Genomic DNA, 23445 nt, shown 5'->3' on the forward strand with positions numbered 1-23445 from the left:
TTATATACCACGAGCAAGTAGAATGTATTCCTGGAATGTAAAGATGGCTCAACATATGAAAACAATAAGTGTAATACACCACATTAACAGAATAAAGGGGAAAAAAACCACGTGATCACCTCAATTGATGCAAAAAATGTGTGTAACAAAATTCAACACCCTTTTACGATAAAAACACTAAATAAAGTAGGAAGAGATGGAAGCTACTTCAGCATGATAAAGTCCTTATATGACATGCCCACAGCTAATATCATACTCGATGGTGAAGGATGGAAAGCTTCTCCTTTAAGATCAGGAACAAATCGAGGATGCTTACTCACTTTCATCACTTCTAGTTAACATAGTGCTGAAATTCCTAGCCAGGACAATTAGACAAGAAAAATAAGCAAAAAGCATCTGAATTGAAAAGCAAGTTAAATGATCTCTGTTCACAGACAACATGATCTTTTATGTAGAAAGCCCTAAAGATTCCACTAAAAACCTGTTAGCACTAATAAACAAATTCACAAAGTTGCAGGATACAAAATTAAGATGTAAAAATCACCTGCATTTCCATGTACTAACAATAAACACTCCAAAAGGGAAATTAAGAGAACAGTTCCATTTACAAAAGGATCAAAAAGACAGAAACACTTAGGAATTAATTGAATCAAGGAGGAGGTGGAAGGTTTGTACATTGAAAGCTACAAAATGTTGCTGAAAGGAATTAAAGAACCAATAAATGGAAAAATAGGTCCATGGATTGGAAGACAATATTGTTAAGATGCCAATATTTCTCAAAGTGATCTACAGATTAAATAGTAATCCCTATCATGATTCCAGTGGCATTAAAAACTTTTCTTTCAGACAGGTTATCACTGTGTCACCCAGGCTAGAGTGCAGTGGCTTGATCACAGCTCACTGCAGCCTTGAACTTCCAGGCTCAAGTCATCCTGTGGCTTGGACTCTACCATCTCCGACTTTTTTTTTTTTTTTTTTCTGGTAGAGACAGAGTCTTGCTATGTTGCCCAGGCTGGTTTTGAACTCCTGGCCTCAAGAAATTCTCATGCCTTGGTCTCCCAAAGTGCTGGGATTACAAGCATGAGCCACCATGCCTGGCCACATTTTTTTATTGTTGTTGTTGCAGATATAGAAAAATTCATCCTAAAATTCATATGGAAACTCAAGGGACTCCAAATAGCCAAAACAATCTTGAAAAAGAACAAAGTTGAAAGTCTTAAATTTTCTAATTTGAAAATTTACTACACAGTAATAGAAATAGTGTAGCACTTGCATAAAGATCAACTTATAGACAACTAAAATAGACCAGGGGCTCAGAAACAAACCCTCGCATAGATGGTCAGATGATTTTCAACAAAGGTGCCAAGATCATTCAAAGGAAGAATGGACTGTCTTTTCAACAAACGGTGCTGAGAAAACTGAATGTCCACATGCAAAAGAATGAAGTTGGATCCTTACTTTACCGCATATACAAAAATTAACTCAAAATTGGATTAAAGGCCTAAACATAGCACCTAAAACTATAAAACTCCTAGAAAAAAACATAGGGGAACAGCTTCATGACATTGGATTTAGCAATGATTTCTTGACTATGACACCAAAAGTATAAGAAAAAAATAGAAAAATTGTACTATACTAAAATGTAAAACTTCCGTGCATCAAAGGACATAATCAACAGAATGAAAAGGCAATCAATGACACGGGAGATGATATTTATATATCATATATCTGACAAAGGGTTAATATCTGGAATATAGAAAGAATCCCTACAATCCAACAAAAAATACCAAACCCACTTAAAAATGCACAATAGACATTTCTTCAAAGAAAATACACAAATGAGCAATACAGAAATTTTTAAAATGCTCAATATCAGTAATCATTTGGGAAATGCAAATCAAAACCACAATGAGATGCCACCTCATACCCATTAGGATGGCTACTATAAAAATAAAACCTCAGAAAATAACAAGCATCGGCAAGGATGTGGATTAATTGGAACTCTGGTGTACTGTTGGTGGGAATTTTACATGATGCAGCCACTGTGGAAACAGTATGGTGGTTTCTCAAAAAATTAAACATAGAATTACCATATGATTCAGCACTTCCAGGACCCCCCTGAGGATACCAAAATCCGCAGATGCTCAAATCCCAGATATAAAATGGCACAGTATTTGCATATAACCGATGCACATCCTCCCACATACTCTAAGTCATCTCTAGATTACTTCTAATACCTACTAAAATGTAAATGCTATGTAAATGATTGTTAGACTGTATTGTTTAAGAAATGGTAACAAAAAAATAAAGTCTGTACATGTTCAGTACAGGCACAACCATCCATTTTTAAAGAATATCTATCTATCTATCTATCTATCTATCTATCTATCTATCTATTTATCTATATATTTTGAGACGGAGTTTCGCTCTTGTCACCCAGGCTGGAGTACAATGGCACGATCACAGCTCACTGCAACTTCCACCTCCTAAGTTCAAGCAATTCTTCTGGCTCAGCCTCCCAAGTAACTGGGATTACAGGTGCCCACCACCACTTCCGGTTAATTTTTGTATTTTTTAGCCGAGACGGGGTTTCGCCATGTTGGCCAGGTTGGTCTCAAATTCCTGACCTCAGGTGATCCACCTGCCTCAGCCTCCCAAAGTGCTAGGATTACTTGCATGAGCCACCATGCCCGCCTGAAAGAATATTTTTGATCCTAGGTTGCTTGAGTCCACAGATGCAGAACCCATGAGTACAGAGGCCAACTGTATACCAATGCTCATAGCAGCATTATTCACAGTGGCCAAAAGGTGGAAGCAACCCAAGTGTCCATTGATGGATTAATGGGTAAAAATAATGAAATCTATACACGCAATAAAATATTATTCAGCCTTAAAAAGGAAGGAAATTCTGATACTTGCTATAACATGGATGAAACTTGAAGACATTATGCTAAGTGAAGTAAGTCAGTCATAAGAGGACAAATACTGTATCACTCCACTTATAAGAAATACCTAGAGTAGTCAAATGCATAGCGACAGAAAGGAGAATGATGGTTGCCAGTGACTGGGGTAAGGGGAAAACGAGGAGTTTTATTATGTACTACTACTACATTATAGTAGTTCATAATGCTACTATGAACATGATGTATAAGCATCTGTTTGAGACACTGCTTTCCATTTTGAGGGGATATATTCTGAGAAGAGGAACTGATGGATCAGATGGTAATTCTGTTTAGCTTTTTGAGGACCTGCCATACTCTTTTCCACAGCAACTGCACCACCAAGAGTGTGCCAGAGTTCCAGTTCCTCCACATCCTTACCAATACTTGTTTTCTGTATTTTTGCTTTGTGTTTTTTAATTTTAATTTTTGTGAGTGTATAGTAGGTGTACATATTTGTTGTTTTCTGTATTTTGGAGAAGGGGACAGGGTGTTACTCTGTTGTACAGGCTGGAGTGCAGTGGCTTGATCATAACTCACTGCCACCTCAAACTCCTGGGCTGAAGCAATCCTCCTGCTTCAGCCTCCCAAGTAGCTGGGATTACAGGTGTATGCCACCATGCCAGCTAATTTTTATTTTTATTTGTAGAGATGGGGTATCACTATATTGCTCAGGCTGGTCTTGAACTCCTGGCATTAGGCGATCCTCCTGCCTCGGCCTTCCAAAGCACTGGGATTGCAGGTATGAACCACCATGCCCAGGCTTTGTTTTCTGTATTTTTGGTAGTAGCCATGCTAATGGATCTAAAGTGATATTTCATTGTGGGTTTGATTTGCATTTCCCTAATGACTAACGATGTTGAGCATCTTTTCACGTATGTCCATTTGTATGTCTTTTTTGAAGAAACGTTTATTCAAGTCCATTGCCTAAGTTGGAATTGGGTTGTCTGACTTTTTGTTGTTGTTGGTTTCAGCATTTTCTAATTCAATAATGTTTAGCTAGGAGCTACTATACACAATAATCCAGTGAGGCCATCAGGAAACATAAAGATGCATGAGATCTCACCTTCTGGCATGTTACACTGTTCACATTGTGTATGGAAATGTGTGGGGCCACTCATGCAGGACAGAGGGTGCAGAGGAAATAAGGTATGCACAGCCACCTGTCTCCTGGAAAGGTGAAGCTTGGCTTGGTCATAAGGGTGAGTGAGATTTCAACAGATAGAGATGGGAGCCAGGCATGGTGGCTCATGCCTGTAATCCCAGCACTTTGGGAGGTTGAGGCGGGCAGATCACCTGAGGTCAGGAGTTTGAGACCAGCCTGGCCAACATAGTGAAATCTCATCTCTACCAAAAAAATACAAAAATTAGCCAGGTGTGGTTGCACACACCTGTAATCCCAGCTACTTGGGAGGCTGAGGCAGGAGAATCACTTGAACCCAGGAGTCAGAGGTTCCAGTCAGTGGGCCAAGATCATGCCATTGCACCCCAGCCTGGATGACAGAGCAAGACTCCATCTCAAAAAAAAAAAAAAAAAAAGAAAGGAGAGAAAGAGAGAGATGGGATAGGGGAACAGGCCTAGAGAACACACGAGCAGAGGAACAATTTGGAGCAGATTTAACTCTGTTTATGCAGTAGTTGGAATGTTCAGGCATTCAACTCAAACTGACTTAAGCAAAATGGAGAACTTATTAACTCATATAATTAAAAAGCCCAGAATTAATGGCCTCAGATATAGATGAATCGCGGGACACCAAAGAGGTCATCAGCGCTCTGCATTTCTCTCTGTATCTTGGGAAGGCTCTCTTTATGAGAAGAGCATGAATGCAGGCCTCACATTCGACAAAGTTTGCAATCCTCCATAGTCCCTCTCAGGGAGAAGTTTGGTCTGCTGCACTTGGATGTAGGTCCATTGCTTTATTAGTCACTGAGCCCCCAGGCTGGGGCTGGGGGTTGGACAGACAGTCCTGGCTCACATGACTGTGGAAGGGGTAATCAAGGCTTCCCCACCCGAGAAAATTCCTCACATTATTGCCAGAAGGAGGAAGAGGAAAGCTCAGGAGGACAGAGCAACCAATGTTGGTTGCAGACCAGCTCACTTGGGTGGCTCAGATTGCATAGGAAAGGATGAGGAAATCTGAGAAATCTGCCCTTTTCCAGTTGTAAATTATGCCCAGACCATGCCCCAGTTTCTCCTTGAGACCTGTCTTTCCACACCTGTCTGTACTCCCTATACACACACATATGTACATGCACATATATGTCAATGCTCACTTTTGTGGGCTCTGTAGCCAGGTTTGCACTGTGGTCCTGCATTTCTGGGGCTCCAGGCTATCCCAATGGTTTGTTTTCAGTTCTTCCCACCAGTGTGCTTGTCTGTCATCTCCTCTACATCATACAAGAGAAACTCAGAACAATATTTGCCAGAATGCCCCTCCGCACAGGATTCTGATTGGAATTTTCCATTAAGAGGTACTCATGAGTGGCCAGGTGCAGTGGCTCATATCTGTAATCCCAGCACTTTGGGAGGCTGAGGCAGGTGGATTGCTTGAGCTCAGGAGTTCAAGACCAGCCTGGCCAACATGGCAAAACCCCATCTCTACAAAAAATTAAAAAATTAGCCAGGTGTGCTGGCATGTGCTTGTAGTCCCAGCTACTTGGGGGGCTGAGGTGGGAGGATTGTTTAAACCTGGAAGATCAAGGCTACAGTTAGCCAAGTTCAAGCCACTGTACTCCATCCTGGGTGACAAAGTGAGACCCTGTCTCAAAAAAAAAAAAAAAAGAGGTACTCATGAGACTTAGCAGACAGACAAGGAGAAGGGATTATTGTCTGGAAGCATTTACAGGCAGATATGAAGGTTGCAGCAGTTTCTGGGGATGCTCCTGTAGACCACCCAGTCTGAGGGTACCAGCAGCTGAGAGAGTTGACGACCACTTCTGAGAATCACTCATCTGTGCTGTAGGATAATACAGAGGGGAGCTGCCAGATAGTTCTTGATCGTTGCAGCAGCTCCTTGGTGAATGTCCTGAGAATCACCCTGTTGCAAGCTGAGATAAGGTGGGAGAGTAACACTGAAGTTCTTGAGATTCACAATAGTTTTAGGGTGAGTTCTTGAAAGTCATCCACTTGGCTGTGCAGGCTGGGATGATTGGCAATTGTTTGCCTGATTATCCTGCCTTCACTCTTTTTTTTTTTTTTTTTCCTAAAGCGGTACCTTTTTGTTTGTTTGTTTGTTTTAATACTTTAAGTTCTAGGGTACAAGTGCACAATGTGCAGGTTTGTTACATATGTATACATGTGCCATGTTGGTGTGCTGCCCATTAACTCATCATTTACATTAGGTATATCTCCTAATGCTATCCCTACCCCCTCCCCCTACCCCATGACAGGCCCCGGTGTATGACGGTCCTCTTCCTGTGTCCAGGTGTTCTCACTGTTCAAGTCCCACCAATGAGTGAGAACATGTGGTGTTTGGTTTTCTGTCCTTGTGATAATTTGCTGAGAATGATGGTTTCCAGCTTCATCCATGTCCCTACAAAGGACATGAACTCATCCTTTTTTATGGCTGCATAGTATTCCATGGTATCCTGCCTTCATTCTTTACAATGGTTGTGTGGCTCTCCTATTCCACGTGATAAAACCTTCATCCTTGCATACATGGAATGGCTTCTGTTTCCTTGACCAAATCTCAATGGACAAGACAGCCTATTCCACACAGACCAGGGGTGCACCCCTGACCCTAGGAGAGCCAATTTATTGACTGCTAAGCTGAGCCAAGTGGAATTTTCTTTCCTGAGAATTTGCAATTGGAACAAAGAGATTTCTAGTGATTGGCAGTACTAGAAGCAAGAGAATATGTAGAAGTCTGAAAGAGACATTTTCTTCTAAAAACAAAGAAAGTGAGACTATGGAGAGAAAAATCAAATAGATGCTCAGAGAGAAGCAGAGAGAAGGAACCAAAAACTTCCAAAAAGAAACAGATGAACTTTCCCTGGCTTTCCAGGTCCTGGTTCCAGTCCCATGGGAAGTCCAATTTCTTATACATGGATATTCCTGCATCCTTCCACTCCAGTCCTTTCTTTTTGTTTAAGCTAATTTGAGTGAGTTTCCATTACCTGCAACCAAGAGGTGTGACTAGCTAGAGGAGATCTGGGCTTCTTCATTTTGCTCATGAGTGGACACAGTCCCTGGCATATGAGCATGTTAAAAACATATCGATTCATTATTTAATTAAAATCCAACCTCACTCTATTCCAGGACCGAAAACACAACTATGGAAATAATTGATCTCTGAGAAGTAGCCTGTGATATAAATACCTATTGTCAAATCTTTAAGTCAAAAAAAAAAAAGCACTTACTCTCATCAATAGAAAGTCCTCAGCCGTGTAATACAGCCACATACTCATGGGAACAAAGCAGGAGGTTAAGGCCAGAAATAACTTGGATTGGCACCTCAGCACTGGTAGTAAATAATGTCTGTGTCATTCATGGTACAAAACTACTAAAACTACCAACACTAAGGTCACAACAGGGGTCTATTTGTTCTCACGGCCTCAGGGTGGTTTGTGATGTTCTCTTTCAAGCTGCTTGAAGGGGTTGCTAGTTTGTGGTCCACATCATTTCCCACAAGGAGGGAACCCGCTCTCACAGCTGACTTCCTACAGAGCTGCACTGTTTGTGTGGCAACTTTTTGCAAGCTATGAACTGCCTCTCCCTTTGCACACATGACTTATTGAACTCAGCTGAAGATTGGGCTCAGGATTCCCCAGCAGAGCCTTAGGAGGATGTCTTTTTTTTTTTTTTTTTTTTTTTTTTTGAGACAGAGTCTCGCTCTGTCACCCAGGCTTGAGTGCAGTGGCACCATCTCGGCTCACTGCAAGCTCTGCCTCCCGGGTTCATGCCATTCTCCTGCCTCAGCCTCCCGAGTAGCTGGGACTATAGGCACCCGCCACCACGCCCAGCTAATTTTTTGTATTTTTAGTAGAGATGGGGTTTCACCGTGTTATGCAGGATGGTCTCGATCTCCTGACCTCGTGATCTGCCTGCCTCGGCCTCCCAAAGTGCTGGGATTAGAGGCGTGAGCCACCGCGCCCGGCCAGGAGGATGTCTTTAAATAGTATAACTTATGTGAGCAGACAGCGTGTTAGTTCTGAAGCAGTTTGTTTGGTAGGCATGTCTTCATAGTCTGCAAGTTCCATAATTGTATTTATTAGTTACTCTTCATTTGCCAGTGAAGCTGGGAGTTGACACTTCTTTCTTCCTATGGAGAGAAAAATATAGAGACTCCCACCTCCCTTCCCCACCAAAGAGGTTCAATTCCTTATTCAGAGTAGATAATGAGTTAGTGGCAGTGCCCTGTACTCTGGGGGAAAGCCACTGAGTCATTTATGTTTTATGTGTAACATAATAACAAGTCCTGGCCTTGACCAGCTTTTTATTGAAAGCTAAGCCAATGAAACCTTTTATCTTGGGTGAATCATTAATGAAGTGCAGAGCTGAATCTATAGGCATTTATTAATTTTTGTAATAAATATATTTGAGTGCCTACCATGTGCTGAGCACGGCAGATATTGCAATAACAACAACAACAAAATATTTCCCCCCGTGGAGCTTATAGTCCAATGGAATAAGTAGATTTTAAATAAATAATCCTATCAATAAATATATATGTCAGAGGGTTGCAAATTTACCCACACTGTACTCAGCTATGGAAAGAAAAAGAGGCCTCATGTTTTCCAAACCTCATCTAATCTTCCCCAAAGCCACCTGCCGGCTTTCCTAGGGGAAATTTAAAAACTCATTTCAATCTGTTAAATGCAGTCTAATCCAGCCCTTCAAATTCAGTTGCTTTTGGACAAACCCATTTTTCAGGTTTCCTCATCTTCTATCGATTTATTTCCAAAATGGCCTGTGGGTGTGCAGGAGGCTTGAGTGACTATGTAGTGTGGAAAGAAGGAACTGAAGGGGCTCCAGTCCCCGAGTGCGCTGGTTTGGGTGGGATTAGTGAGGTTAGCAGGATTAGCGAGGTTCGTAGTGGTGTTGCTATCAGGAGCTGACGTCTGAGATGGGGCGACACAGAACGCACGTCTCTTGGCCTGGTGTTCCTCCCGTCGGTTTGGCGGAACCTGAGGGCCTGCTCTGGCTGCAGAACTTCACTTCGGTCCCTGGCTTGATGGGCCTGGTTTTAGCCTTAGGCCCCAATGTCATTCACCTCAGTCTCCATATGGACCTTTTTTTCTGGCCAGCTCCCTGTATGGCCTCAGAAACTGCCATCTCCCTGTCACAGGAGACAATGGGGACTTGTGAGCCTATTCTAAGGCATAGAGGGCTCTGAATGATGCAGGAGGCCTCACGGAGGCTCACTTTGTCAGACTCCTCAGTTGCCCCCAGTTCAGCAAAGAGGTCTCTATTCAGAATCCCAGGTTAGAAACAGGATAAGCTTCTGTGTGCTGTCTACTTCCTTCTGTGTAACCTTCTTCTCCACTCTTTGACTCAGCCCAGAATAGGAGGCCCCAACACAGGCATCTCTGCAAGCTTCTATCTCCTCTGTCCTCCTCTTCCTCCCACAGACACTGAAGTGTAAACACTGATTTTGCACCTTTTCCTTTCTATTGGGTCAAGACACTTCTACCTTATAGTCTCCTCCTTTTATTTATTTGTTTATTTTTAATTAATTAATTAATTTTGAGAATGGGTCTTGCTCTGTTGCCCAGGCTGGAGTGCAGTGGCATTATCGTGGCTTTCTGCAGCCCCAACCTCCCAGGCTCAGGCAATCCTCCTACCTCAGCCTCCCAAGTAGTGGGCACCACAGATACGTACCATCATGATTGGCTAATATTTTAAATTTCTTGTAGAGATGAGGTCTGCCTATGTTTGCCCAGGCTGGTCTTGAACTTCTGGGTTCAAGTGATCCTCCCACTTTGGCCTTCCAAAGTGCTGGGATTACAGGTGTGAGCCACCATCCCTGTCCCCTCCTTGTTTTCAAGTAGTGCCTGCCCTCTCCCTTTCATTGGACACAGAGTCAAGGGCAGCAAGGATAGAAAAACTGCTTACCAATGAGGAAGCCTAAATCGAGAGACATTTCAAGGGCATTAAACCCATTACTCCTAACTCAAAATTGTGATAAGAAGACATAAAGAAGAAATCGGTGGCATTGTGATGAGAGGAAAATGTAGCTTAGATGATCAAGGAAGATTTTTTTTTTTAGTAAATGATGTTTAAGATTCATTTTTAAAATGCTGAGGGAGGGAGTGGGGAGGTGCTGGTGGCTGTAATAGGGTAGACTGAGGGATGCTCGTGCTGGATTCCTGCCTTGTAGCTTGACCATGATGGTGGTCACATGAATCTATTTGTATGATAAAATTACATAAAACTAAATCCACACACACGCACATACCCAGCATGTGTAAAGTTGTTGGAACCTGAATGTCATGAATTGCATATATAACCAATTTGCGGTTGTGACACTGTGTTGTAGCTACGCAAGGTGTTATCACTGGGAGGAGCTGGGGAAAGGGTGCAAGAGAACTCTCCATGTTTCTTCTTGTGACCGCAGGTGAATCTAGCATCACCTCAAAACTAAAAGTTTGTTTAAAAAGAAAACAATGGGCCTGGTGTGGTGGCTCAAGCCCGTAATCTCAGCACTTTGGGAGGCTGAGGCAGGTGGATCACCTGGAGTCAGGAGTTCGAGACCAGCCTGGCCAACATGGCAAAACCCCATCTCTACTAAAAATACAAAAATTAGCCGGGTGTGGTGGTGCATGCCTGTAATCCCAGCTACTCAGGAGGCTGAGACAGGAGAATCTCTTGAACCTGAGAGGAGGAGGTTACAGTGAGCTGGCTGAGATCGCACCACTGCACTCCAGCCTGGGAGACAGAGTGAGAGTCCAACTCAGATAAAAGAAAGGAAGGAAGGAAGGAAGGAAAGAGGGAGGGAGGGAGGAAGGAAGGAAGGAAGGAAGGAAGGAAGGAAGGAAGGAGGAAGAAAGGAGGAAAGGAAGGAAGGAAGGAAAGAAGGAAGGAAGGAAGGAAGGAAGGAAGGAAGGAAGGAAGGAAGGAAGGATCGAGTGTTAGCCATGTGAAGAACGTTCCCAGTGAAGGAATTCCATTGTGAAGGCCTGGAGGGGGAAGGGCTCAACAAACTGAAGGAGGGAAAAGAGCCTTGCCCCACAGCACAGGAGCAAGGGGGGCTATGCCAGTGAGGAGGCTTTGGTGGAAGGAAAGAAAGTCAAAGGCTTTAGGGCTCTCCCAGCTCTTTTAGATTTTGTCTTAAGTGCAAGGGAAGGGTTGGAAGTAGAACAGTGATGTGATCAGATCTATCTTTTAAAATCATCTCTGACCGTGTAGAGAATGGCTGGGAAGTGGAAGGAGGGGAAGACAAGAGGCTTCTACAGAGGTGAGCAGGGATACTGACCAGACTATGATGGTTGCAAGTGATTTGGAAAGATACGGGCGATATTTAGAGGTATTTTGCAGGTAGAATTTGCACAATTTAGTAATGAAATATATAATAAATGGTGAAGAAAAGGGGTGTGTCAAAGATGCCGTATGTTTCTGAAATGAACAATTGGGTGGATGGAGATGCTTTATTTTTGAAGAAAAGGGATGTGTCAAAGATGCCGTAATTGGGTGGATGGCGGTGCTTTATTGTCTCGAGTGGGGAAGAACAGAAGAGAAGCATATTTGCATGGTCATCAAGATGGGTTTACTCATGTCCCATTGCCACACTGTCCTAAATCCATAGTTTTTAAATATATTTGATATTTATGGGACTGATTCTCCTATCCTCATTTTTCTTTTTCAGACTTCAGCTGGCTTTTCACACCTGTTTGTTTTTCCATATGACTACACTCGGCCTTATCTAGTTCAAGAAAAAAAACTCATGTTGGTGTTTTTACTCAGATCACAGTAAATATGTAAATTAACTTAGGATAACTGACATTTTTATGAGGTTGACTTCCTCTTCAAGAACCAATCTTACCTTTCCCTAGGTTCAAGTCTTCTTTGAGAGGCCCTCAATGGTATTTTTATGTTTTCTATAATGCTTGTACATTTCGTATGAAGCTCATTTCTAGTAAGCTCATCTTTTCTTGCTACTGTAAATGTGGTCTTCCCTTCCATTGTATATTCTAAGTGGATATTGTTTGTACATTTGAAAACTGTTGATTTATTTAAGTTAAATTTATTTAATTTAAGTAGATGGGGTCTTGATATGTTGTCCAGGCTGGCCTGGTACTCCTGGGCTTGAGTGACCCTCCTGCCCCAGCTTCCCCAGAAGGAGGGGCTATAGTTGTGTGCCACCAGGCCTGCTGATTTATTTTTGCAGTTTGGTACTGACCTTACTCATTTATGTGGTTGAACTAATTTTTAGATGATTTTTTGAGGTTTCCTAGATATACAATAAAATTTGCAAATAATGATGATTTTGCCTTCTCCTTGCTCATTTTTATGCCTCTTTTTTCCCCTGCTAGTCTCTCGGCCTTGTTTAGTGCCTCCAAACATCTTTAAATCGAAATGATGGTAATGGACATTTTTGTCTTATTCCTGACTTAAATGGGACTTTCTTCGGGAGGGGATTTCATAAATATTGTGGTAAACTGGGTGAGGTAGATACAATTTTTAATCACTCTAAGGAATTGCCTTGTTATTATTCGTCTATTCAGAATAGTTGTCAAGAATGGATGCTTATCAAATGAATTGTCTTTGAAGATAATCATACTATTTTTCTTTCTTGGGAATTGCTTTAATACTGAATTTCTTTATTGACCTCTTCTGGTATTCTCAAAATAAAATCCCCTTGGTTAAAAGATTACCCTTTTGACTTTTGCTGGATTCTGTTTGTTAATGTTTTATTTAGGATTTTTGCATCAATTATTTATAAGTAAATTTGGTCTGTAGTTTTCATTTTGGGGCTACCATTGTTAGGATTGATTTTCTAAAGAGTTTAAAAGATATTTTTTCCTTTTCTATGCACTGGAACATTTGAAAGTGCATTGTAGCCATCTGTTCCTGAAAAGTTTGGTGCAATTCCCCTGTGAAAACTTGGAGCCTGATTCTTTTGGGGGCTAGAGTAACAGGTCAGTGATAGTTAGGAAGCAGCTCTTGGACAAATTCCTCTATTTCTTCTATAGTAATTGATCCGTCTAGATTTGTTTCTCTCCTAAAGTCAGTTTTGTAAATTTTTATTTTCCTGGAAAATAGTTTTCTCCATCTGGGAATTGAGATTTATTTATACACAAATAAGAAAAATCATCTCAATTATAAAGTAATCCCACTATACGGTACATGTAATACACAAAAGCAGTATACTGCTATTTGAAGGTGAATTTAGGTTAAAAATGGATATTACAAACTTGAGAGCAACCATCTTTATTATAGAGTGTTTTTCATTGTCGTGAAAAACCTTCTGGGCACATTTCACAATGTTTGTTCTTCTTCTACTCCTCGAACTCCTGACCTCAGGTGATTCACCCACCTTGGCCTCCCAAAGTGCTGGGATTACAGGCGTGAGCCACCATGCCTGGCCTCTTCTTCTACTCCTGCCAGAGACATGAAGGGATCTTTCTTGGCTCTTCACCATGAGAACTTGGTGGAGTTTCTGGAGGTGAAACCCATGAAAACATAGGTCCCCACCTCAAGTCTGCAGGCCTCAGGAGTTTGTTACTTTCATGCTAGTTCACTGCAGCAATTTGTCAAAATCATCATGGACACATTCCTAAGAGTTGATGCCTTCATCAGCTTCTGTTCCAAGTGAGCAGGTGTCCTTGTGACTCTCTGCGCTTGCCTATCTCTCCAGATTTGGGGGTGGCAGTTTGCTCTGCAAACTTAGTTCTCTGATGTGTCCAAGAAAGGTCATGAACTGATGGTTTGTTTGGCTTTTTCTTGTTCTAAGGATGGGAGTAATGACTTCCAAGCCCTTCACTTGTCAAAGCTGAAATTATAAGTTAATTATCTTGTATGTAATATCTTAATTTTCTCACAGTTTTCAAGATTTTCTCTTTATCATTGTCATTCTGCGGTGTGAGTGAGTGTTCTGTACCAGGGTGTGATTTTCTCTGAATGTCTCCAATGTGGGATTTTTGGGGCTTTACCAGATATATTTACCAGATATCGGGAATTTTCTGTCTTTTTTTTGATAAATAAAGAAATATGAAGACTATTCTCTCTCTCTCTCTCTCTTTGTCTTTCTCCTCCTCTTCCTTCTCCTTCTCCTCCTCCTCCTCCTTCAGTTAAGCCTTATGTTGGACTGCTTTTTTTTTTTTTTTTTTGAGACGGAGTCTTGCTCTTTCTCCCGGGCTGGAGTGCAGTGGCCGGATCTCAGCTCACTGCAAGCTCCGCCTCCCGGGTTTTACGCCATTCTCCTGCCTCAGCCTCCCGAGTAGCTGGGACTACAGGCGCCCGCCACCTCGCCCGGCTAGTTTTTTGTATTTTTAATAGAGACGGGGTTTCACCGTGTTAGCCAGGATGGTCTCGATCTCCTGACCTCGTGATCCGCCCGTCTCGGCCTCCCAAAGTGCTGGGATTACAGGCTTGAGCCACCGCGCCCGGCCGGACTGCTTGATATTGCTCTATAAGCCTCTGAGGGTCCGCTTATTTTTCTTCACTTGTTTTTCTTTTTGTTCTTCAGGTTGGATAATTTCTGTTTATCTTCTTCCAAGTTTACTGATTCTTTATTCTGCCATCTCCCATCTGTTGTTGAGCCTATCTAGTAAATTTCTTTTTTCTTTCAGTTGCACTTCTCAGCTCTGGAGTTTTTATTTGCTTCTTTTTTATAATTTTAATTCCTCTATTGAGATTTGCTATTTGTTTGCTCATCAACACCATGCTTCTTTTAATTCTCTGAGCGTGATTATAATAGCTACTTTAAAATTGTTATCAGCTAAACCTAATATCTGAGTTCACTTTCAGTAAGGTTCCATAAACTTCCATGTATCCTGAATATGGACCACCCTTTCTGGTTTCTTTGCATGTCTGGCAATTTTTTGGTTCAAAACTTGACATTGTAGGTGACATGTTGCAATGACTCTGTAATGTGTTATATTCTTCTGAAGATTATTGAACTTTTTTCTATTAAGCCATTAACTTGCTTGCCTAAATTCTAATTGCAAACACTGTCTCCCTTGTAGAGTGCAGCTGATGACATCTCTGCCCAGTTTTCTCTTCTCTTCCAGCTGCTACATTTATAGCCTTGTCTCTGAACATGTGTTCCATCTGTGCAGTTAAACAGTCAGTCAAAATTTGAGAGGAGTTTACACTGAAATCTTGGGACTTACTCTCTCTGACGTTTCCTTGCTTCCAGCTGATCTCCAGCCCCAACTCTGTTTTCTGGCACCGCAGGCCATTATGGCTTCAGCTTTACGCCTCCTGAGCTGTGCATGGCTGGCAATGTGCAGTTAAAAGAGGGACACATTTGCATATCTCACCTGATGTAGGTGTTCAAGAACACTTTCCTCTCTCACATCTGCCTGCTAGTTCTTTGAGTCTCTTGGGCTCTCTCTTACGTATGCATAGTTTAGCAGTCAGCCAAAGGTTTGGGCAGAATTTATACTCATATTTTGGGGCTCACTTCTTCCGGAACTCTCCTGATTTCAGGATTTCACTCCTAAATCTCCTGTTTTGCCAACCCTACCCTCTGTTTTCTGACACCTTTAACTAGAAAGGCTGTGATTTTCTGCAACAGGATTTGGGGTTGGGGATGGAAAACATTTGCAGGGAAAATATAGCATAAACTTGCAATTCTTACTCCTATAATCATCTCTCAAGAGTAAATTATCCTGCAGTTTCTATCTGTTTGGGTCATTCTCCAGTGCCTTCAGATGGTTACAGTTTTTATTTAAAAAGTTTTTGTTGGAGGTTTGCTGAAAAACTTCATGTTACTTGTATTAGACCATTCTTGTGCTGCTGTAAAGAAATACTTGGGGCCGGGCGCGGTGGCTCAAGCCTGTAATCCCAGCACTTTGGGAGGCCGAGACGGGTGGATCACGAGGTCAGGAGATCGAGACCATCCTGGTCTACACGGTGAAACCCCGTCTCTACTAAAAAATACAAAAAACTAGCCGGGCGAGATGGCGGGCGCCTGTAGTCCCAGCTACTCAGGAGGCTGAGGCAGGAGAATGGCGTAAAAAGAAATACTTGGCTTTGCAGATGCTGCTGCGGCCAGGAGCCCCATAATACCAGCCATGGTCAACCCCACCGTGTTCTTTGACATCACCATGATGGCGAGCCCTTGGGCTGCGTCTCCTTTGATCTGTTTGCAGAAAAGTTTCCAAAGATAGCAGAAACCTTTTGAGCTCTGAGCAATTGAGAGAAAATATACGGTTTTAAGGATTCCTGCTTTCACAGAATTATTCCAGGGCTTATGTGGCAGAGTGGTGACTTCACATGCCATAATGACACTGGTGGCAAGTCCGTCTGAGGAGAGAAATTTCATGACGAGAACTTCACCCTGAAGCCTACAGATCCTGGCATCTTGTCCACAGCAGATGCTGGACCCAACACAAATGATTCCCAGTTTTTCATCTGCACTGCCAAGACTGAGTGGCTAGATGGCAAGCATGTGGTCTTTGGCAAGGTGAGAGAAGAAACTAAATATTGTGGAGGCCGTGGAGTGCTTTGGGTCCAGGAATGGCAAGACCAGCAAGGAGGTCACTATTGCTGACTGTGGACAACACTAATAAGTTTGACTTGTGTTTTATCTTAACCACCAGATCATTCCTTCTGTAGCTCAGGGGAGCACCCTGCACCCCATTTGCTCACAGTAGTCTATCATCTTTGTGTTCTCACTGTAGTTCCCTTTGGGTTCCATGGGTTCCCTTCCATGCCTAGCTGGATTGCAAAGTTCAGTTTATGATTATGAAATTAAAACTAAATGACAATAATAATAATAAAAAGGAATACCTGAGACCAGGTAATGTATAAAGAAAAGAGGTTTAACTGGCTCAAGGGTCTGTAGGTTACACAAGCATGACTCCAGCACCTGCTTCTGGTAATGACCTCAGGAAGCTTCCAATCATGGTGCAAGGCAAAGAGAGAGCAGGCAGTCACAAGGCAAGAGCAGAAGCAAGGGAGGGGAGAGGAGGCATCATGCTGTTCTAAACAAGCAGATCTCAGAGCAAGAACTCACTCCCTATCACAAGGACAGCACCAAGCCTGAGAGACTCACCCCCACGGCCTCAACACCTGCCACCAGTCCTCACCTTTAACCCTGGGATTACATTTCAGCAAGGGATTTGGAGGAAACACATCCAAACCACATCGCCACAGCTATCAGCAGAAGTCCCAAAGAGGTTTTTGTTTTGTTCTGTTTGCTACTTGCTTTCATTTAACTTTCCCCTCCTCCTTTTCTTATAGTGAAAAAGAAGAAAATATAAGTCCCAGAGAGGGGTTTTCCATTTTGAATACTCATCTTTGAATGAAGTGAGTCCTTTCTGGACTCATCACTTGCAGGAGGAAACTCTCTCATCTGGTACAGTCAGAATAAGTTTTTTCATCCTACAAGATTGTGTATGTGGATAATTTCTTTAACGATTACTTTTCCTTCAGCAACTGAGATAGTTACTGAGGGTGATTCACAATGCAGTCTTTCTCCTCCATCCTGCCACATTGACAAAATGTTCCCTAAAGGCGCAGGTCTGTATAATGGCTTATTCAGCTTCTACTTCCTCTATTTTGCTTTGGAATCAAACTGAGTCCACATGAGTTTTTGTTTTTGTTTTTGTTTTTCCTTACCATCAGTCTGCATCCACCGTTTCACTTTGGCCTTTGCAGGTTTCCTCTTAAAAATCTGCATCTTCTGCATCTGCTTGCACTTCAACTTGGCCTTCACTGTTAGACCACCCTTCCTACTGTCGCGTGATTTGGGGTTTCTACTCTTTCCTAGTTTTGTCAAGGATGGTGTTGGCATGTCTGTTTCTTGTTCTCTTTGTTATTTTTGTTTGGCTTCTGAGAGGAACAGGAGGAAACACTGAACAGACCATACCGTATAAAGCTAGAAATAATCACTAAGGTTTTTCTTTTAATCAAAAAAATAATATTTTTATAAGATTTTATAATATTTTAAATATTTTATATTATTATGTTAATTATATAAAATTATTATATTAATATAATATAAATTATATAATTATATAAAATTGTATGTTTTATATTAATAATTATATAATCAATATAATATATAATTTTATAAAATTATATAATTTAATATAAGTATTATATTAATCATATAAAATATTTAATATTTTTATATTAAAATATATTATAATTGTTCTGATTTTATAATTTGATTTTATAATCAAAAAAATATATTTTTATAAGATTTTATAATATTTTAAATATTTTATATTATTATGTTAATTATATAAAATTATTATATTAATATAATATAAATTATATAATTATATAAAATTGTATGTTTTATATTAATAATTATATAATCAATATAATATATAATTTTATAAAATTATATAATTTAATATAAAGTATTATATTAATCATATAAAATATTTAATATTTTTATATTAAAATATATTATAATTGTTCTGATTTTATAATTTGATTTTATAATCAAAAAAATTATTTTTTTGAGTCAAGGTCTCACTGTCACCCAGGTTGGAGTTCAGTGGCACAATCGTGGCACACTGCAGCTTTGAACTCCTGGGTTCAAGCAATCCTACCACCTTGGACTTTCAAAGTGCTGGAGAGAAACACCTGAGCCATCATGCCCAACCGAATATAATTTTTTATTTTGAGATAATTGCAGATTCACATAAAGTTGTAAAAAATGATACGGAGGGATTCCATGAATCTTTTCTTTACTTGACTCAATGATAACATCTTATGAAACTATAACACAGTATCACAACGGAGATGTTGGAATTGATACAGTCAAGATATAGAAGGTTTCCATTACCGCCAGGATCTTCACGTTGCCCTTTTATAGCCACATCCACTTGCCTTCCACCATCAGCCCCTTCTTAGTGCCTGGCAGCCACTCACTGGCTGTTCTCCATTTCTGTAATTTCTATACTTTCAAGAATATAGCACTTTGGGAAGCTGAGGTAGGTGGGTCACTTGAGGCCAGGAGCTCAAGATCAGCCTGGCCAACATGGCAAATTCCTATCTCTACTAAAAAAAAGAAAAAAAGAAAAAAGAAAGAAAAAAATGCTTGTTTTGGTGGTGTGCACCTGTAATCCCATCTACTTGGGAGGCTCAGGCACCAGAATTGCTTGAACCCCGGAGGTGGAAGTTGCAGTGAGCTGAGATTGTGCCACTACATGTCAGCCTGGGTAACAGAGCACTACTCTGTCAAAATAATAATAATAATAATATTATATAAATCACACACTTTTTTCCCTCAGCATAATTCCCTGGAGCTTCATCCAGGTTGTTGCCTGAATTAAGGTTTGTATCTTTTTCCTGTTAAGTAGTATTCCACGGTATGGCTGTACCATGGTTTGTTTAACCATATTCCCACTGAAGAACATCTGGATTATTTCCAATATTAGGATATAATGAATAAAATGTCTATAAACATTCATGTACAGGTGTCTATGTGAACATACTTTTCATTTCTGTAAGGTAAAGGCCAAGGAATACATGGTAGTGGAAGGCTTAATATTTTTTAAAACTACCAAAATGTTTTTCAGAGTGACCATATCACTTTACAACTCCATCAACAATTTAAATTGTGGTAAGGGAAACCTTCTAGATCTTGATCCAGTTTTTCTTCATTCTCCTGAGCATTCAATAATAATTGGAAAAATTTTAAAACACACCTATCAGAATGACTAAAGTAAAAAATAGCAACAACTGTATTTTTCCAGCACTATGTTGAATAAGAGTGGTAAAAATGGACATCCTTGCTTTGTTCCTGATCTTTTTGGAAAAACCTTCAGTCTCTTACCATGAGGTATACTGTTAGGTATAGGAGTTTTTCTGTAGATGTTCTTTATCAAGTTAGGTTACCCTTGTATAGAAACCTTACCTACCTTTATCTCCCTTTATTTGCCCCATTGAAACATAATAACGACTTTTTAAAATTTTAGTCATTCTAATAGGTGTGTTTTAAAATTTGTATTTCTCTAATGGTTAATAATGTTGAACATCTTTTCTTTTTTCTTTTTCTTTCTTTCTTTCTTTCTTTCTTTTTTTTTTTTGAGACAAAGTCTCGCTCTGTCACCCAGGCTGGAGTGCAGTGGCATGATCTCAGCTCACTGCAACCTCTGCCTCCTGGGTTCAAGGGATTCTCCTGCCTCAGCCTCCTGAGTAGCTGGGATTACAAGCGCCTGCCACCATGCCTGGCTAATTTTTGTGTTATTAGTAGAGATGGGGTTTCACCATGTTGGCCGGGCTGGTCTTGAACTCCTGACCTGAAGTGATCTGCCCGCCTCAGCCTCCCAAAGTGCTGGGATTACAGGCGTGAGCCACCGCGCTCGGCCAAACATCTTTTCAAGTGCTTATTTGCCATCTGTAGTTTGTCTTCGGTGAAATATTTCTTCATGCTTTTTGCCAATAGGATTGTTTGAATTTTATTGTTGAGTTCTGAGAGGGTTTTTTTCGCCCGCCTCCACTCCAAGATCTTGCTCTGTTGCCCAGGCTGGAGTGCACTGTGGTGCCATCATTGCTCTCTGCCGTTTCAAACTCCTGGGTTCGAGCCATCCTCCCGCCTTGGTCCCCAGAGTGTTCTTTACATGTGCTGCTTACTAGTTCTTTTCAGATATGTGGTCTGCAAATATTTTCCCCTAGTTTGTAGGCTGTCTTTTCATTCTCCTAAGTGTCTTTCTTAGAACAAAAGTCTTTCATTTAGATCAAGTCCTTTTTATCAATTTTAAATTTTATGTATCATGCTTTGTTGTCAAGTCTAAGAACTCTTTGCCTACCTCTAAGAATTTCTCCTATTTCTTTTAATCTTAACCTTTTACAGATTTCCATTTTACATTTAAGTCTGTAATCTATTTTGAGTTAATTTTGTATGAGGTATGAAATTTAGGTTGTGTTGATTTTTTTTTTTTTTTAATCTGCGGATGTCCAATTGCTCAAGCACCGTTTGTTGAAAAAGTGGTCTTTCCCCCATTGAATTTCTTTGTCAAAAATTATTTGGGTAAATTTGTATGGATCTATTTCTGGGTTCTCTGCCTGTTCTATTGATTTATGTGTCTCTGCCTCTGCCAATACCACACAGTCATGATTACTGTGGCTGTACTGTAAGTCATGAAAATGGGTAGACTGATTCCTCAGATTTTTTCAAGATTGTTTTAGTTATTCTAGTCCCTTTGCCTCTCCATATAAAGTGTAGAATAATCTTGCCTATATCTACAAAAATCTTGCTGGGATTTTGATAGGAGTTGTATTAAAACAGCATATCAATTTGGGGAGAATTGACACCTTTACAATGTTGCATCTTCCAATTATGAACATGATATGCCTCATCATTTATTTAGATATTCTTTTATTTTTTTCATTGGCGTTTGGTAGTTTTCAGCATACAGGCACTATACATATTTTGTTAGATTCACAGCTAAATATTTCATTTTATTTTGAGTGATTGTAAATAGTATTATATTTTAAATTTTGATGGCCATGTGTTAATTGCCAGTATATAGAAAAGCATTTGACTTTTGTATTTTTACCTTGTATCCTGTGACCTTGCTGAAATCACTTATTAGTGATAGGAGATTTTATGTAGATTCTTTCATATTTTTTATATAGGCAATCCTGTCATCTGCAATTAGGGACGATTTTATTTCTTCCTTTCCAGCCCATATATTTTTATTTCTTTTTCTAGCCTTATTCCACTGGCTGGAACTTTCAGCATTACATTGAATAGGAGTGGTGAGAGTGGACATCATTGCTTTGTTCCTAGTCTTTTTGGGAAAACCTTCAGTCTTTTGCCATTAAGTATAGTTACAGGATATTTTGGTAGATGTTCTTTATCAAGTTGAGTAAGTTACCTGTGAAGGATAGAAACTTTACCTAAATTTACATCCCTTTATATGCCCTATTATAATCGTTTTAAATATTTGCTATACACACATTTAGAACCACATCAAAGAGTGTTATAATTTTTGCTTCAACTGTCAAACATAATATAGAAAATCAAAAGAAGAAGGAAAGTATATCATATTTACTGGTATTTTTGCTTACTATATCCTGTCTTCTCTCTTGATGTCCCTAGATTCCTTTTTTTTTTTCTCCCTTCTGTTTAGGTAAAATTTCTTTTAGTCATTTTTTTAAGGTAGGTCTCCTGGTGACCAATTTTCTTAGTTTTCCATTGTCTAAGAATGTCTTGATTTTTCCTTCATTCTTGAAAAATGTTTTCACTGTTTACAGGATTCTAGCTTGACAGTTTTTTTCTTTCAGTACTTAAAAGATGTTGTGCCACTTCCTTCACTCCATGGTTTTTGATGAGAAATCCTCTGTCACGGGAGTTATTTTTTCCTTCAGGTAAGGCACTTTTCTTATGCAGCTTTCAAGACTTTTCTTTGTCTTTAGTTTTCAGCAGTTTGGCCACAATGAGCCTACGTGTGTATTACTTTAGGTTTATCCTGTTTCAAGTTAGATTAGCTTCTTGATTCTATAGATAGATGTCTTTTCCCAACTTGGGAAGTTTTCAGCCATTATTTCTTCTAGTACTTTTTTCAGCCTCAACATTTTTCCCCTCTTCTTCTGGGATTCCAATGTCATGAATGTTACATCTTCTGTTAGGGTCCTGCAGGTCCGTGAGGCTCTATTCACTTTTTCCAGTAGTTCAGATTTCATAATTTCTATGTTTCTATCTTCCTGTTCACTGATCCTCTCTTCTGTCCCCTCTGTTCTGTTAGTGAGTTCATCCACTGTGTTTTTATACATTATATAGTGGTTATTGCATTTTTCACTTCTAAAATTTCCATTTGGTCCTTCTTTGTATCTTCTATTCCTTTGCTGAAACATTCTATTCTTTGCAGCATCTGTTTTTCATTTGCTTCAAGCCTGTTTGTAATTGCTCACTGAAGCATGTTTATGATGGCTGCTTTAGAAAATCTTTGTCTGGTCCAGTGCAGTGGCTCCAACCTGTGTTCCCAGCACTTTGGGAGGCTGAAGCAGGAGGATCACTTGAGATCAGGAATCTGAGACCAGCCTGATCAATATAGTGAGACTCTGTTTCTGTTTATAAAAATAAATAGATAAATAACATAAAATTTTTAAAATATTTTTTTCCAGATAATTCTAATGTCTCTGTCACCTTGGTGCTGGCATCCATTGATGCCTTTTGTCATTTGACTTGAGATCTTCCTGTTTTTGATATGCTGAGTCATTTCCTACTAAAATCTGGACATTTTTGTATTATATTATGAGATTCTGAGTAAGATTTATGTAGTAAATACTTAGTTGGTTACATATTACATTGGCTAATACAATTTAGTGGGCTAATTCAGCTGGCTCCCTTTGACATTGCTCTGGCAAGAATATGGGGGAGTGCCTGGCGGGAGGAGAAGACCAGGTTTCCCAGTTGGCCTCTAGTGATAATTG

General features: G+C 40.2%; 1 pseudogene; it reads left to right on the forward strand.

Moving 5' to 3' along the window:
* The window catches only part of LOC117076435, a 105668-nt pseudogene that overhangs the window by 19425 nt on the left and 62798 nt on the right, over window positions 1-23445 (forward strand).

This window comes from Trachypithecus francoisi, unplaced genomic scaffold (assembly GCF_009764315.1).
Source record: "Trachypithecus francoisi isolate TF-2019V2 unplaced genomic scaffold, Tfra_2.0 Lachesis_group5, whole genome shotgun sequence".
NCBI classification, from domain to species: domain Eukaryota; kingdom Metazoa; phylum Chordata; class Mammalia; order Primates; family Cercopithecidae; genus Trachypithecus; species Trachypithecus francoisi.